The sequence below is a fragment of the Rhinoderma darwinii genome, chromosome 10 (genome assembly GCF_050947455.1).
Source record: "Rhinoderma darwinii isolate aRhiDar2 chromosome 10, aRhiDar2.hap1, whole genome shotgun sequence".
Classification (NCBI taxonomy): domain Eukaryota; kingdom Metazoa; phylum Chordata; class Amphibia; order Anura; family Rhinodermatidae; genus Rhinoderma; species Rhinoderma darwinii.
The window spans coordinates 73,936,972-73,950,346 of NC_134696.1; the positions used below are offsets into that span (position 1 = coordinate 73,936,972).

Below are 13,375 nucleotides of genomic sequence, written 5' to 3' on the forward strand. Positions count from 1 at the left end.
CTGATCAAGGTTCAGCTCCCGGGAACCTTCCTGAGAACAAGCTGTTTGTTCCCCTGCAATTCCGGCTAAGGGTACTCAGGGAAAATCATGACTCTGCACTATCTGGCCATCCAGGCATCCTGGGTACCAAGCACTTCATTGCTAGAAACTATTGGTGGCCTGGGTTGCCTAAAGACGTTAAGGCCTACGTCGCCGCTTGTGAGATTTGTGCTAGGTCCAAGACTCCCAGGTCCCGACCAGCAGGCTTACTATGTTCTTTGCCCATTCCCCAGAGATCTTGGACCCATATCTCCATGGATTTTACCACCGATCTGCCTCCATCTCAAGGCAAGTCGGTGGTGTGTGTTGTAGTAGACCGCTTCAGTAAGATGTGCCACTTTGTGCCCATCAAGAAACTACCCAATGCCAAGACGTTAGCTACCTTGTTTGTCAAATACATCCTGCGTCTCCATGGGGTTCCTGTCAATATTGTTTCTGACAGAGGGGTACAATTTGTTTCATTGTTTTGGAGAGCTTTCTGTAAAAAGTTGGAGATTGATCTGTCCTTCTCCTCGGCCTTCCATCCTGAAACTAATGGCCAAACTGAGAGGACTAATCAGTCTCTAGAACAATATTTAAGGTGTTTTATCTCTGACTGTCAATATGATTGGGTCTCCTTCATTCCCCTTGCCGAATTTTCCCTTAATAACTGAGTCAGTAACTCGTCAGGGGTCTCCCCCTTTTTCTGTAATTTTGGGTTTAATTCACAGTTCTCTTCCGTTTCACCTGGTGGTTCCAACAATCCCGAGGTAGATGTAGTTCATCGGGAACTGTGCACAGTCTGGGCCCAGGTTCAGAAGAACCTAGAGGCGTCCCAGAGCATACAAAAGACTCAGGCACTAAATAAAATCCTCTTCTCCTTTGCGTGTGGACACTTCAGAGCTCTTGTCATCCAAGTGAGCTTCTGTTGATGCAAGCTATCCCTCTTGCACTAACCAAACTCCTCCCCCCCATATTACATTGCCAGGAGGTTAAAGAGGCTCTGTCACCAGATTCTCAAATCCCTATCTCCTATTGCATGTGATCGGCGCTGCAATGTAGATAACAGTAAAGTTTTGTTTTTTAAAAAACTTTCATTTTTGGCCAAGTTATGAGCTATTTTATATATTGGCAAATTAGGTTTTAAATGGACAACTGGGCGTGTGTTTTTTTTCGTATGTCCCACTGGGTGTGTATTGTGTTTTTCAATGGGCGTTGTGAGATTCCAGCAAGCCACGCGTAATCTCACGAGATTACGAGGTAAACGAGATTTCGTTTCCCTTGCTGGAAATCTCACAGAAAAGATTCAGAAGTGTCAGGATTCTGAATAACATTAAGTCCAGGCTGGAGGTCATGTGCATTCATTATCAGGACACTTGTGTATGTGGCTGCATATCGTTCTAGTAAGAACACTATGTGCTGTGTAAATGAATGGAGAGGAGTGCATGATGCTGACTGGTCACTGATTCGTCAGCATCATACACTTCTATTCACAACGCCCAGTTAGTAAAACAAGTAAACACGCCCAGTTAAAAACACAATACACGCCCAGTTGGACATACAAAAAAAACACGCCCAGTTGTCCATTTCAAAGCTCATTTGCATATATATAAAATATCTCATAACTTGGCCAAAAATGAACGTTTAAAAAAAAAAAAAAAAAGTTACTGTTATCTACATTGCAGCGCCGATCACATGCAATAGGATATAGGGATTTGAGAATCTGGTGACAGAGCCTCTTTAATGAAAGGGGTGGATATCTGGAGAGTGAGGGTGGGAGAGAGACAATATGCTGCAATTTCTCATGAAAACTGTAGTTTAGAGCGTCACATGCTCAGCTAATGAATTGCCCCATGAGAGGAAGTATGGCTAGTTTACAGTGTGGGAATGACTTTCTACTTTACAGTGAGAAACTGAAAAATTAGCAACTCCAACATGATGGTAGAACAAGAAACAGCTTTCAAATGGATTGCAGGTATTTGATTTTTTTTTACTTTGGCGGAAAACCCCTTAAAATCTTTGAATTGGTGATATGATTGCCATGGTCAACGGTAAACCAAAGTCTATATAATCGTACCACAAAGGGTAACACGTAGAGAGCTAAACCAAAGTCAGGCAGCTCAGAAGTTGCCAATGGATATGAGACAGAGACGGTACAAGAGTGGTGAGACGTATAGTAGTCTGGAAGCCAGGGGTCAGTAATGAAAATGTGTCAGAGATGGGTATGTGGTACAGTTGCAGTTAGTAGAGTACTCCGCCGACTTTGGTCAAACAGACATCACATTATACAGGAGAAAAAATCATAGCCAGGGAATACACATTAATATCCGGTGCTGAGGCGAGTGCATAGCCATTTTAAATATGGTACCGTCCTCTCTGATCGGCCAGGCAGTAGCTGGCCAGGAGAGGCAGGAGTATTTGATGGCTAGTGTCTGTTAAAGAGGCTCTGTCACCAGATTTTGCAACCCCTATCTGCTATTGCAGCAGATAGGCGCTGCAATGTAGATTACAGTAACGTTTTTATTTTTAAAAAACGAGCATTTTTGGCCAAGTTATGGCCATTTTTGTATTTATGCAAATGAGGCTTGCAAAAGTACAACTGGGCGTGTTGAAAAGTAAAAGTACAACTGGGCGTGTATTATGTGCGTACATCGGGGCGTTTTTAATACTTTTACTAGCTGGGCGTTCTGATGAGAAGTATCATCCACTTCTCTTCAGAACGCCCAGCTTCTGGCAGTGCAGATCTGTGACGTCACTCACAGGTCCTGCATCGTGTCGGCCACATCGGCACCAGAGGCTACAGTTGATTCTGCAGCAGCATCAGCGTTTGCAGGTAAGTAGCTACATCGATTTAGAGCTTGCGGGGCCCCCGTTGCCACACAGCGCTGACCCCGCTGGTTCTGCTTCCAACTGAATCTGTGTCCGCAGGACGCACATTCAGTTGGGTTCATTCATTGTGCCACGAGCGGCTCAGCGCACGCAGGCACGATGTAGTGACGTCATTGCGCCTGTCTGCGCCGAGTCACAGCACAGTGCAGAGGAGGAGAAAGATCCTCCACCCGTCATGGGAACGGGGATAGGTAAGTAATTAAGTTATTATATTTCTAAGAGGTACATACATATGGGGGCATTATACTGGGTATGGGACAGCTAAGGGGGCATTATACTGGGTTTGGGACAGCTAAGGGGGGAATTATACTGTTTTGGGTCATTATACTGTATGGGGGCATTATACTGTATGGGACAGCTATGGGGCATTATACTGTATGGGGGCATTATACTGTATTTTTAGCTATAGGGGCATTATACTCTATGGGGGTGTTCTACTGTATGGGGCAGCTATGGGGGCATTACACTGTATGGGGGGCATTATACTATATGTGGCAGCTATGGGGGCATTATACTGTATGAGGGGCATTGTACTGTATCGGGCATCTATGGGGGCATTATACTGTATGGGGCATTATACTGTATGGGGCAGCTATGGGGGACATTATACTGTATGGGGAATTATACTGTATGGGGCAGCTATGGGGTCATTATACTGTAGGTGGCAGCTATGGAGGGCATTATACTATATGGGGCAGCTATGGAGGGCTTTATACTGTATGGCGCAGCTATGGGAGCATCATACTGAATGGGGCAGCTATGGGGGCATTATAGTGTATGGGGCATTATACTGTATGGGGCAGCTATGGGGGGCATTATACTGTATGGGACATTATACAGCATGTGGCAGCTATGGGGAACATTATACTGTATGGGGGCATTATACTGTATGTGGCAGCTATGGGTGGCAATATACTGTGGTGGCAAATATAGGGGCATTATACTGTGGGGCAGCTATGGGGGGCATTATACTGTGGGGGCATTCATGGGTTCTGTTGGGCAGGGCAGCTGCCCAACAGATGGGGTTTGTATGGCCCGCGAATGATGTTACAAATATCCAAATTGCATTTGGCAGAAAAAAGGTTCCCCACCCCTGATCTAAAGGGAGAGTTTTTCTTATGCAGAAGTTTATTTTCCTGGGATGTAGAGTTGTTTCTCCCAATTCTCCTGCCTTTGGCAGGCAATTTGCGAGAGGCTAACCCGTAGGGTATGTTCACACAGCCTATTTTCGGACGTTTTTCGGGCCATAAACGCCCGAAAAATGCCCGTAAAATCGGAAGCAGAACGCCTCAAAACATCTGCCCATTGATTTCAATGGGAAAAATTGTGTTCTGTTCCGATGTGCCTTCTTTTTTACGCGGCCGTTTTGAAAAACGGCTGCATAAAAAAAAAACTGCCGCGAAAAAGAAGTGCAGGTCACTTCTTGGGAAGTTTTTGGAGCCGTTTTTCATTGACTATAGAAAAAAGCTCCAAAAACGGTCGTAAAAAGCACCACGAAAATCGGGAGTAGCTTAAAAAACGTCTGAAAATCAGGAGCTGTTTTCCCTTGAAAACAGCTCCGTATTTTAAGAAGTTTTTGAGTTTGCGTGTGAACATACCCTCATACTTCATAGTATTTTTACAGTCCACCTCACATAACTCATATAAAAGGTTGGCATGTACATCTGGTTGCAAAAAAAACCTGGAAGGCTATCGGCATCAGGATGTAATGCTATGATCTTGCAAGAGAACATTGTTTTCACAACTTTATTGCAATGAATGTATTGCAAGTTCTGGTGAGTAGGAGATATTACGGTTTTCTAGTGTTTTGCTATTGACTTACTAGTCTAAGAAAAATGTATGTGCATATTGAGCCTTTTGTTTTATAACATGAATGAAGTTTATTTCATATTTGGGTATTGAATGTTATACATGGTCGTTCCAGTGCCTGGTTACTATCTGTGTCCGCTTATTGCAGCAGATCTCTCAAAGACAAAAAGTCCAATAGTGTAAAAAGGGGAGGGTTAGTTGGCAAGTGCTTACAAAACAAACAGAGGAGTCTTCTTTAAATTGTCCTACTGACCACACTGGAGTGAGAGGGGGAAGGTAGTTCAGACTATAGATAAACCTCAACATAAGACAAAGAGAACAGAGGAAATCTAAGAGTGAAATCTCCAGAGAAGACAGTCTGTGTGAAGAGGTTGAAGAGATCATGGGGAACTGAAAAGAAAGACAAAGTAAACTGTAATATGATGACAATGATCAGGACATTACAGATTGGTATGGTAAGCGACTCATAGCCTCAAACAATTCAAATATCCTTAAAAATTGATCAGTATTTTGAAAGATGCTTATTTTATTAAACTTTCCACTTTCCAATGTGTTTCCAGGCTGTGTGGGAGGTGGGGGCTGTATTTGTTGACTTAGACTCCTTATATCAATCTATATGGACAAGACATGATTTTTTTTTTAATTCTGTACATTTTTATAGCAATTAGTTTTATAATACAAACATACCCCAACCTCATTCCCCACAGAGTTTCAAGGTCTGCTGAATCAACACAGATATTTGGGGGAGGGGGAAGTAGTGCTCCTGCTTAGACTAAGGGAAAGAGAATTTACTATGAGTAGTAATTACACTTTCATTGACGTCCTTTGCAGCAGCAACCATGGCGATATAGCACATAACCTTTTTTAGGTAGGGTCTCTTTGAACCTCAGACAGATAACCGCTTGACCAAAGGCGGTTCCTCCATCTCTTCCGTTGTAGATGAACAAAAGTATTCGGCACACAATGTTGTAGTTAGAAGAAAATGTTGCTTTATTAGAAATATGCCAATGACTTAGAGCGACGCTTCGGTCATTATGACCTTCATCAGGCACTGTAGAGACAATATGTATGATTGCAAGAAAAATATATTGTTTACATATAAATATACGTGTCAAACATTGTATAAGTAGCATGAACAGTACCATAGCATATACGCAGACATGCCTAAGCAGTGGCAACTGCCATAAAGTTTCGAAAAAAGCAAATAAGGAAAATCAAATAGCAAAGAAAGCATGAAATAAAGAAACAAAATTAGTTTGCAGTTGGCAGAACCAATCAATATGAAAATATAGATTTCAAATGTGCATAGTCAGTCAGGTATCCAACTAAAGGGACGTAGTGATCAGAAATATCAGAGCATATAGTGGTATATTGCGCCATATCCATTACATGGGAATAGGTGAAGGTATAAGTGGTGGTGGGCAATATCTGTTAAATAACAGATTTAGGGAACATGATCATCGATAGAGATTAGGTGCATACAGGGCAACAGTACCTGGTAGTATGCAAAGAATGTGGGTATACATACAGACACTAATATATAGCAATGTGGCCGTCCACAGTTGGTAGAGCGGCTTGTGTATGGGGTACCATCCCAGGTGACTAAATTGCAATCACATCCTTTAGTTATCTGTATGAATGGTATAAGGAAAATGCAAAGGTATCTGGAATGAAGGTATAGATATATGCAACAAATAATTATCAACACTTGTACATGTTGTATAGTCCATACATTAAAAACATGGTCATAGTCTCAGAACTGATATAATATGTTAAATGGAGCAATGGTAGCTATTAAACAGGCTTGGAAGCACATCAAGGTGCAATATAGATAGGAAGTTCAACACAAACTCATATAGCAGAACACTTCCTGTGTGTGTGTGTGTGTGTGTGTGTGTGTGTGTGTGTGTGTGTGTGTGTATATATATATATATATATATATATATATATATACACAGTGAAGGAAATAAGTATTTGATCCCTTGCTGATTTTGTAAGTTTGCCCACTGTCAAAGACATGAACAGTCTAGAATTTTTAGGCTAGGTTAATTTCACCAGTGAGAGATAGAATATATAAAAAAAAAAAAAGAAAATCACATAGTCAAAATTATATATATTTATTTGCATTGTGCACAGAGAAATAAGTATTTGATCCATTGGCAAACAAGACTTAATACTTGGTGGCAAAACCCTTGTTGGCAAGCACAGCAGTCAGACGTTTTTTTGTAGTTGATGATGAGGTTTGCACACATGTTAGATGGAATTTTGGCCCACTCCTCTTTGCAGATCATCTGTAAATCTTTACGATTTCGAGGCTGTTGCTTGGCAACTCGGATCTTCAGCTCCCTCCATAAGTTTTCGATGGGATTAAGATCTGGAGACTGGCTAGGCCACTCCATGACCTTAATGTGCTTCTTTTTGAGCCACTCCTTTGTTGCCTTGGCTGTATGTTTCGGGTCATTGTCGTGCTGGAAGACCCAGCCACGAGCCATTTTTAATGTCCTGGTGGAGGGAAGGAGGTTGTCACTCAGAATTTGACGGTACATGGCTCCATCCATTCTCCCATTGATGCGGTGAAGTAGTCCTGTGCCCTTAGCAGAGAAACACCCCCAAAACATAATGTTTCCACCTCCATGCTTGACAGTGGGGACGGTGTTCTTTGGGTCATAGGCAGCAATTCTCTTCCTCCAAACACGGCGAGTTGAGTTAATGCCAAGGAGCTCAATTTTAGTCTCATCTGACCACAGCACCTTCTCCCAATCACTCTCAGAATCATCCAGATGTTCATTTGCAAACTTCAGACGGGCCTGTACATGTGCCTTCTTGAGCAGGGGGACCTTGCGGGCACTGCAGGATTTTAATCCATTAGGGCGTAATGTGTTACCAATGGTTTTCTTGGTGACTGTGGTCCCAGCTGCCTTGAGATCATTAACAAGTTCCCCCCATGTAGTTTTCGGCTGAGCTCTCACCTTCCTCAGGATCAAGGATACCCCACGAGGTGACATTTTGCATGGAGCCCCAGATCGATGTCGATTGACAGTCATTTTGTATGTCTTCCATTTTCTTACTATTGCACCAACTGTTGTCTCCTTCTCACCCAGCGTCTTACTTATGGTTTTGTAGCCCATTCCAGCCTTGTGCAGGTCTATGATCGTGTCCCTGACATCCTTAGAAAGCTCTTTGGTCTTGCCCATGTTGTAGAGGTTAGAGTCAGACTGATTAATTGAGTCTGTGGACAGGAGTCTTTTATACAGGTGACCATTTAAGACAGCTGTCTTTAATGCAGGCACCAAGTTGATTTGGAGCGTGTAACTGGTCTGGAGGAGGCTGAACTCTTAATGGTTGGTAGGGGATCAAATACTTATTTCTCTGTGCACAATGCAAATAAATATATATAATTTTGACTATGTGATTTTCTGTTTTTTTTTTTAATATAATCTATCTCTCACTGGTAAAATTAACCTAGCCTAAAAATGTTAGACTGTTCATGACTTTGACAGTGGGCAAACTTACAAAATCAACAAGGGATCAAATATTTATTTCCTTCACTGTATATATATAATTTATATTCCTATTAGGGACATCAACATCCTATTGATATGTGCCCAAGGTAGAGGTTGGCTCCAGTCAAGCATAAATGTCTATGTGTCTAGCATATAGATCGTGTTCTCACCTGAGTTGTTCTGGCAGAGGGTTTATCCTGTAGTTGGCGCTTGGCGTTCTAGTTGCGGCTAGCTGCTAATAATGGTGCTGGTATAAGCATGTCAACTGCATCCTTATATGCCGTGAATGGGCGGTGACGTGGGCGTATTATTCTAGATCACGTGTCATATGGGCGGTAACCTGGGCGTGTTACGTGATGGAGCTAACCCAGTGTAAGCTGGGAAATTAGAAAACGATGCTGACATAATGACGTTGTTCTCCACGTCGGCGTCAGTGCTGAAGTCTCTGATAGGGGGCGTGATATAGATGGGAATGAATGTACGTAAGCACATCACTGTGTCCTGTTACCATGGTGACGTAACTTAAGGGCAGAAAGGCGCTGGGCCCGTTGTGCTACACATAAAGTAGATGTGATGAGTGATGGAGTAGGTGGGGACCTGCAACAATTTAATTAGGGACAACAAGGCTGCAACCTATGTAAGTAGTTCTAAGTACTATAGACCTGTGAATAGCGTAACAGTAAAAAGCTATGTATATTATGTTTTAACAATGTGAGAATAAAAAATAATATGCATACTAATTAATATTAAATATCTAAAAGTAGCATGTCAAGATACAGTAAAGAATCTATGCATACTAAAATGTACTAGATATATTGGAATCAAATATCACTTGAAGGATACCATGATCTAAGTATATCCGGTTAGTATTCCCTGTAGTACCGTGGAAGTGATCAATGCGTCTAGTAGGAAATGATAAAATAAGTAGTTAGTAACAAGTAATGCAACTATGAGACCAACAGAAGCCCGGTCTCAGGATTTAGAAAGAACCTCTAGGAGACTTATTAAATCAGGAATTGCACAGTGCGACGTTGGTAGAATATGTGAAAGTCCTAAGGATTCCGAGGGGCCTACTGATGCCTATAAGGCCCACAATTTTCAACGAGGACCAAGATTACTGCACCCGGTTTGAGCAAATTCTGAACAAATGCTCGTTCAATTTAATGACCTTGACAATTTCCTATCTCCAAAAGAACATAGCGGAATTGAAGACACAAATATCATTAGCCGAACTCCAATTGAAGGCTACAATGTCCACTACGGATTACAACGATTATGAAGGAAAACTTAAATCCACATCTAAATATACACAAAGGTGAAGTCGAGACCTGGATGACTACAACAACCATAGGGTCTACAGGTAGCAAGCAGGATACACTGCTACAAGAACAACGCGCAGAGACCAATATAACTCGTCTGGATCGTCCTATTCAGGATCAGGTGGAGAGGGACAGGAGACCTACCAGCAGAGAACATACAACAATCGTTTTTTAGGACAACCCTGGGGCATACGCCCAAGAAGAGGACGAGGCGAGATGGCCAGCAACATAGAGGAAGCCAACCGAATAATGGAGACAAGATCCCAGGTATGATTCCAATATCACAATCATTAGTTGTGAATATTTCTTCTAAAACTCTGGGGCCTGTTCAACTACTCCTTCTCCAGGAGGGGCTCACCTTCTGCCCCACTTATAGATACGATTTGTTCCAGCTCGATATGTATCTAAATCGTCTCTACAGATCTCTACATCTCTGGGTTTATTTCTCCAGCAAGGAGGAATCCCGAAGAAGCGTGGAGACAACAAGAATTACCCCCATAATCACCTCTAGAGACTTGGGCCTAAGAAACAAAAGTTTCTTCTCTCCTCCCAAGAACTCACCCGCCCTGGAGACATTTATTAATCTTGTCCACAGGGATGTGGACAGATTCCACCAATAACTTTGGATTGGGCCATTTTAAGTGTCATGCCAATCTCAATACTTTGGATATACAGGCCTTACTCTCCCTCACCGGAGATAAGGACCTAGTCATTAAACCTGCAGACAAAGGGAGAGCTATTGTGGTAATGGATATATTCACCTATTTTAGCGAGATCTATAGGCAATTACAGGACAACTCAGTCTACTTACCTGTCGGTCAGGACCCCACCAAGAATATTACACATAAGATTTAGGTTACATTAGAAAAGCATAGTCATGAGGGTGCAATAGACCAAGACACTGCTAATTACCTGACCAATAGATACCCAGTCGTATCAGTTTTTTATACGCTACCAAAGATACATAAGATAATCCACCTGAACGCCCTATTGTGGCGTCGACAGACTCTATTTTTTCACCCCTCTCGAAATTTATGGAGAAAATACTCACAGTACGAGATTCTTCCTACCCGACACGTCCAATTTTTTTTAGGGACCATACATAAATTCGAGGAATGACCAAGTCACACTATTCTGGTTATACTTGATGTATGTAGCTTATACACCTCTATTGAACATCAAAATGGGATATTAGCAGTTAAGGAGATTCTGTCTAACGCGGGAAAAGACACCAAGTTAACAGACCTTAGCACCGACTTAGTAACTATCATCCTGACTGAAAACTATTTCCTCTTTGGGGATGCTTTCTACATGCAGCAACGGAGCACAGCTATGGGATCTAATGTGGCACCACCGTATGCTAATTGCTACATGTCATATTTTGAAGAACACTTCATGTACCCCAATTCCAATTACAGGGAACACGTCTTGATGTGGGAAAGATACATAGACGATATTTTCTGTCTATGGCATGGCTCCATTGAGACACTACTAGAATTTACCATCTATCTCAATAATATCTGGTCGAAATTACAATTTATTTTAAACCATGGCACATCTAAAATTAATTTTCTTGACACCTTGGTCATTAAAGGATGAGGGGGTCGTCTGTGCACTGACCTCTTCACTAAAGAGACCTACAGAAACAGTCTACTACACTACACCAGTTGTCACCCCTTAGCTACCAAAAAGTCTCTTACAAAGTCCCAGTACAATCAAGTTTCTAGAATAGTGAACAACAGTGACACCAAGGCAATTAGAACAGCTACCATGACGAACAAATTTAGGGACAGAGGCTATCCCGAAAAAACTCTACTGGAAGCACAACAGACAACAATCAATGTGAGTACAACTACAAAACCCAAACGTGTTGCATTTGTACATACATACCACCCATGTTCCTACAAGATCATAAAAAAGAGACACTGGCCCCTCCTGAGAGAAGCATATCCACACATTATCGAGGTCCAAAATCCTATCCTGCCATGCACCAAGAGACTGCAGAACCTTAGGGACAAGTTAGTGAGGGCAGATGTGGGATCGGCTAAAAGACTCCCTAGACAAATGTTCCTCAGTACTCCCAAGAAGGGAACTTTTCCCTGTCGAGTTTGCCTACAATGCTCGCACATGATTACAGGTGACGAAATCCGCCATCCATCATCTGGCCAGCTAATACTCATACATTATTATTTCACTTGCAACACTAACTTTACGATATATATGGTCAAATGCCCGTGTGGCCTTGCATATGTTGGTGAAACTACACAACGTGTACAAGACCGAATAGGTCAACATAAATCTAACATACGTTGTAACAAAATGCTATTGCCTATTCCAGCGCACTTTCTCTCTGCCAAGCACAACATCTCACAACTCATGTACCAGGTCATAGAACATGTACCAGCTCCCCGCAGGGGAGGCAATAGAATTAAAAACTTGAAACGGAGAGAAGACTACTGGATCCACAGACTTCAGACACTAAAACCACAGGGCTTAAACCAACAATAAGAAATCAGTAGCTTCTTATAACTAATATCTTTCTATTGTATTTTATACATTGGTCTCATAGTTGCATTACTAGTTACTAACTAGTTACTAACTACTTATTTTATCATTTCCTACTAGACGCATTGATCACTTCCACAGTACTACAGTGAATACTACCCGGATATACTTAGATCATGGTATCCTTCAAGTGATATTTGATTCCAATATATCTAGTACATTTTAGTATGCATAGATTCTTTACTGTATCTTAACATGCTACTTTTAGATATTTAATATTAATTAATATGCATATTATTTAGTCTCCTCACATTGTTAAAACATACTATACATATCTTTAACCTGTTACACTATTCACAGGTCTATAGTACTTAGAACTATTTACATAGGATGCCGCCTTGTTGTCCCTAAATAAATTGTTGCAAGTCCCCACCTACTCATTACATCTACTTAATGTGTAGCACAACGGGCCCAGCGCCTTTCTACCGTTGTTAAGTTCCGTCACCACGGTAACAGGACACAGCGATGTGCTTACGTACATTCATTCCCATCTATGTCACGCCCCTTATCAGAGACTTCAGCACTGACGCCAACGAGGACAACAACGTCATTACGTCAGCATCGTTTTCTCATTTCCCAGCTTACACTGGCTTAAAGGCATGGTGTTGCCCGAAAAACATGTTTTGTTTTTTTTAATTAAACATTTAGTGTGTGGGTGATTAAACATTGTTCAAATTTTTTTTATTTTTTTCACGAGTCAGGAAATATTATAAATTATTTCTAATTTATAATACTACCCATTTTTGGTCACTAGATGGAGCTATTTCCCAAAATTGCAGCATTGCAACATTGGGTTAAAAGCTCTCGCTCTAGTGAGCTCTCAGCATCCCCCCCTCCTTTATCCTGGCTAGTGCCGGGATAAACGAGGGGTTTGAACGGTGTAACCTCCTACACTGTGTGTCGCCATTTTTTGAGCTAACACACAGCGTAGTAGGTTTACATACAGTAGTAAACACACACAAACACGAACATACATTGAAATCTCTTACCTGCTCCTGCCGCCGCGGCTCCCTCCGGCCCGTCCGCTCCGTTTGCTGCCGCTGTTCCATGTGCACAAGTCCGGAAGCCGAAAAGTGAAAAAATAAGAAAAAGTAAAACACAAACACACAAATGAATATAAACGTTTTTATTAAAGCACTAACATCTTTAACATATAAAAAAATTATTTGCGATGACACTATTCCACGTAACACGCCCAGGTTACCGCCCATATGACACGTGATCTAGCATGATACGCCCATGCCACCCCCCATTCATGGCATATAAGGATGC

General features: G+C 41.8%; 1 protein-coding gene across 3 annotated transcripts in view; it reads left to right on the forward strand.

Moving 5' to 3' along the window:
* MPV17L (MPV17 mitochondrial inner membrane protein like) overlaps positions 1 to 13,375 on the forward strand; it is a 127,960-nt gene that overhangs the window by 17,035 nt on the left and 97,550 nt on the right. Inside the window, exon 1 of one of the 3 annotated variants that reach the window (XM_075840069.1) lies at positions 5,020 to 5,171. The exons of the other annotated variants lie outside the window; for them this stretch is intronic. The gene's annotated coding sequence lies outside the window, so the exon portion shown is untranslated. Of the gene's footprint in view, positions 1 to 5,019; positions 5,172 to 13,375 lie in introns of those variants that run through there. 3 annotated transcript variants of the gene reach the window in all.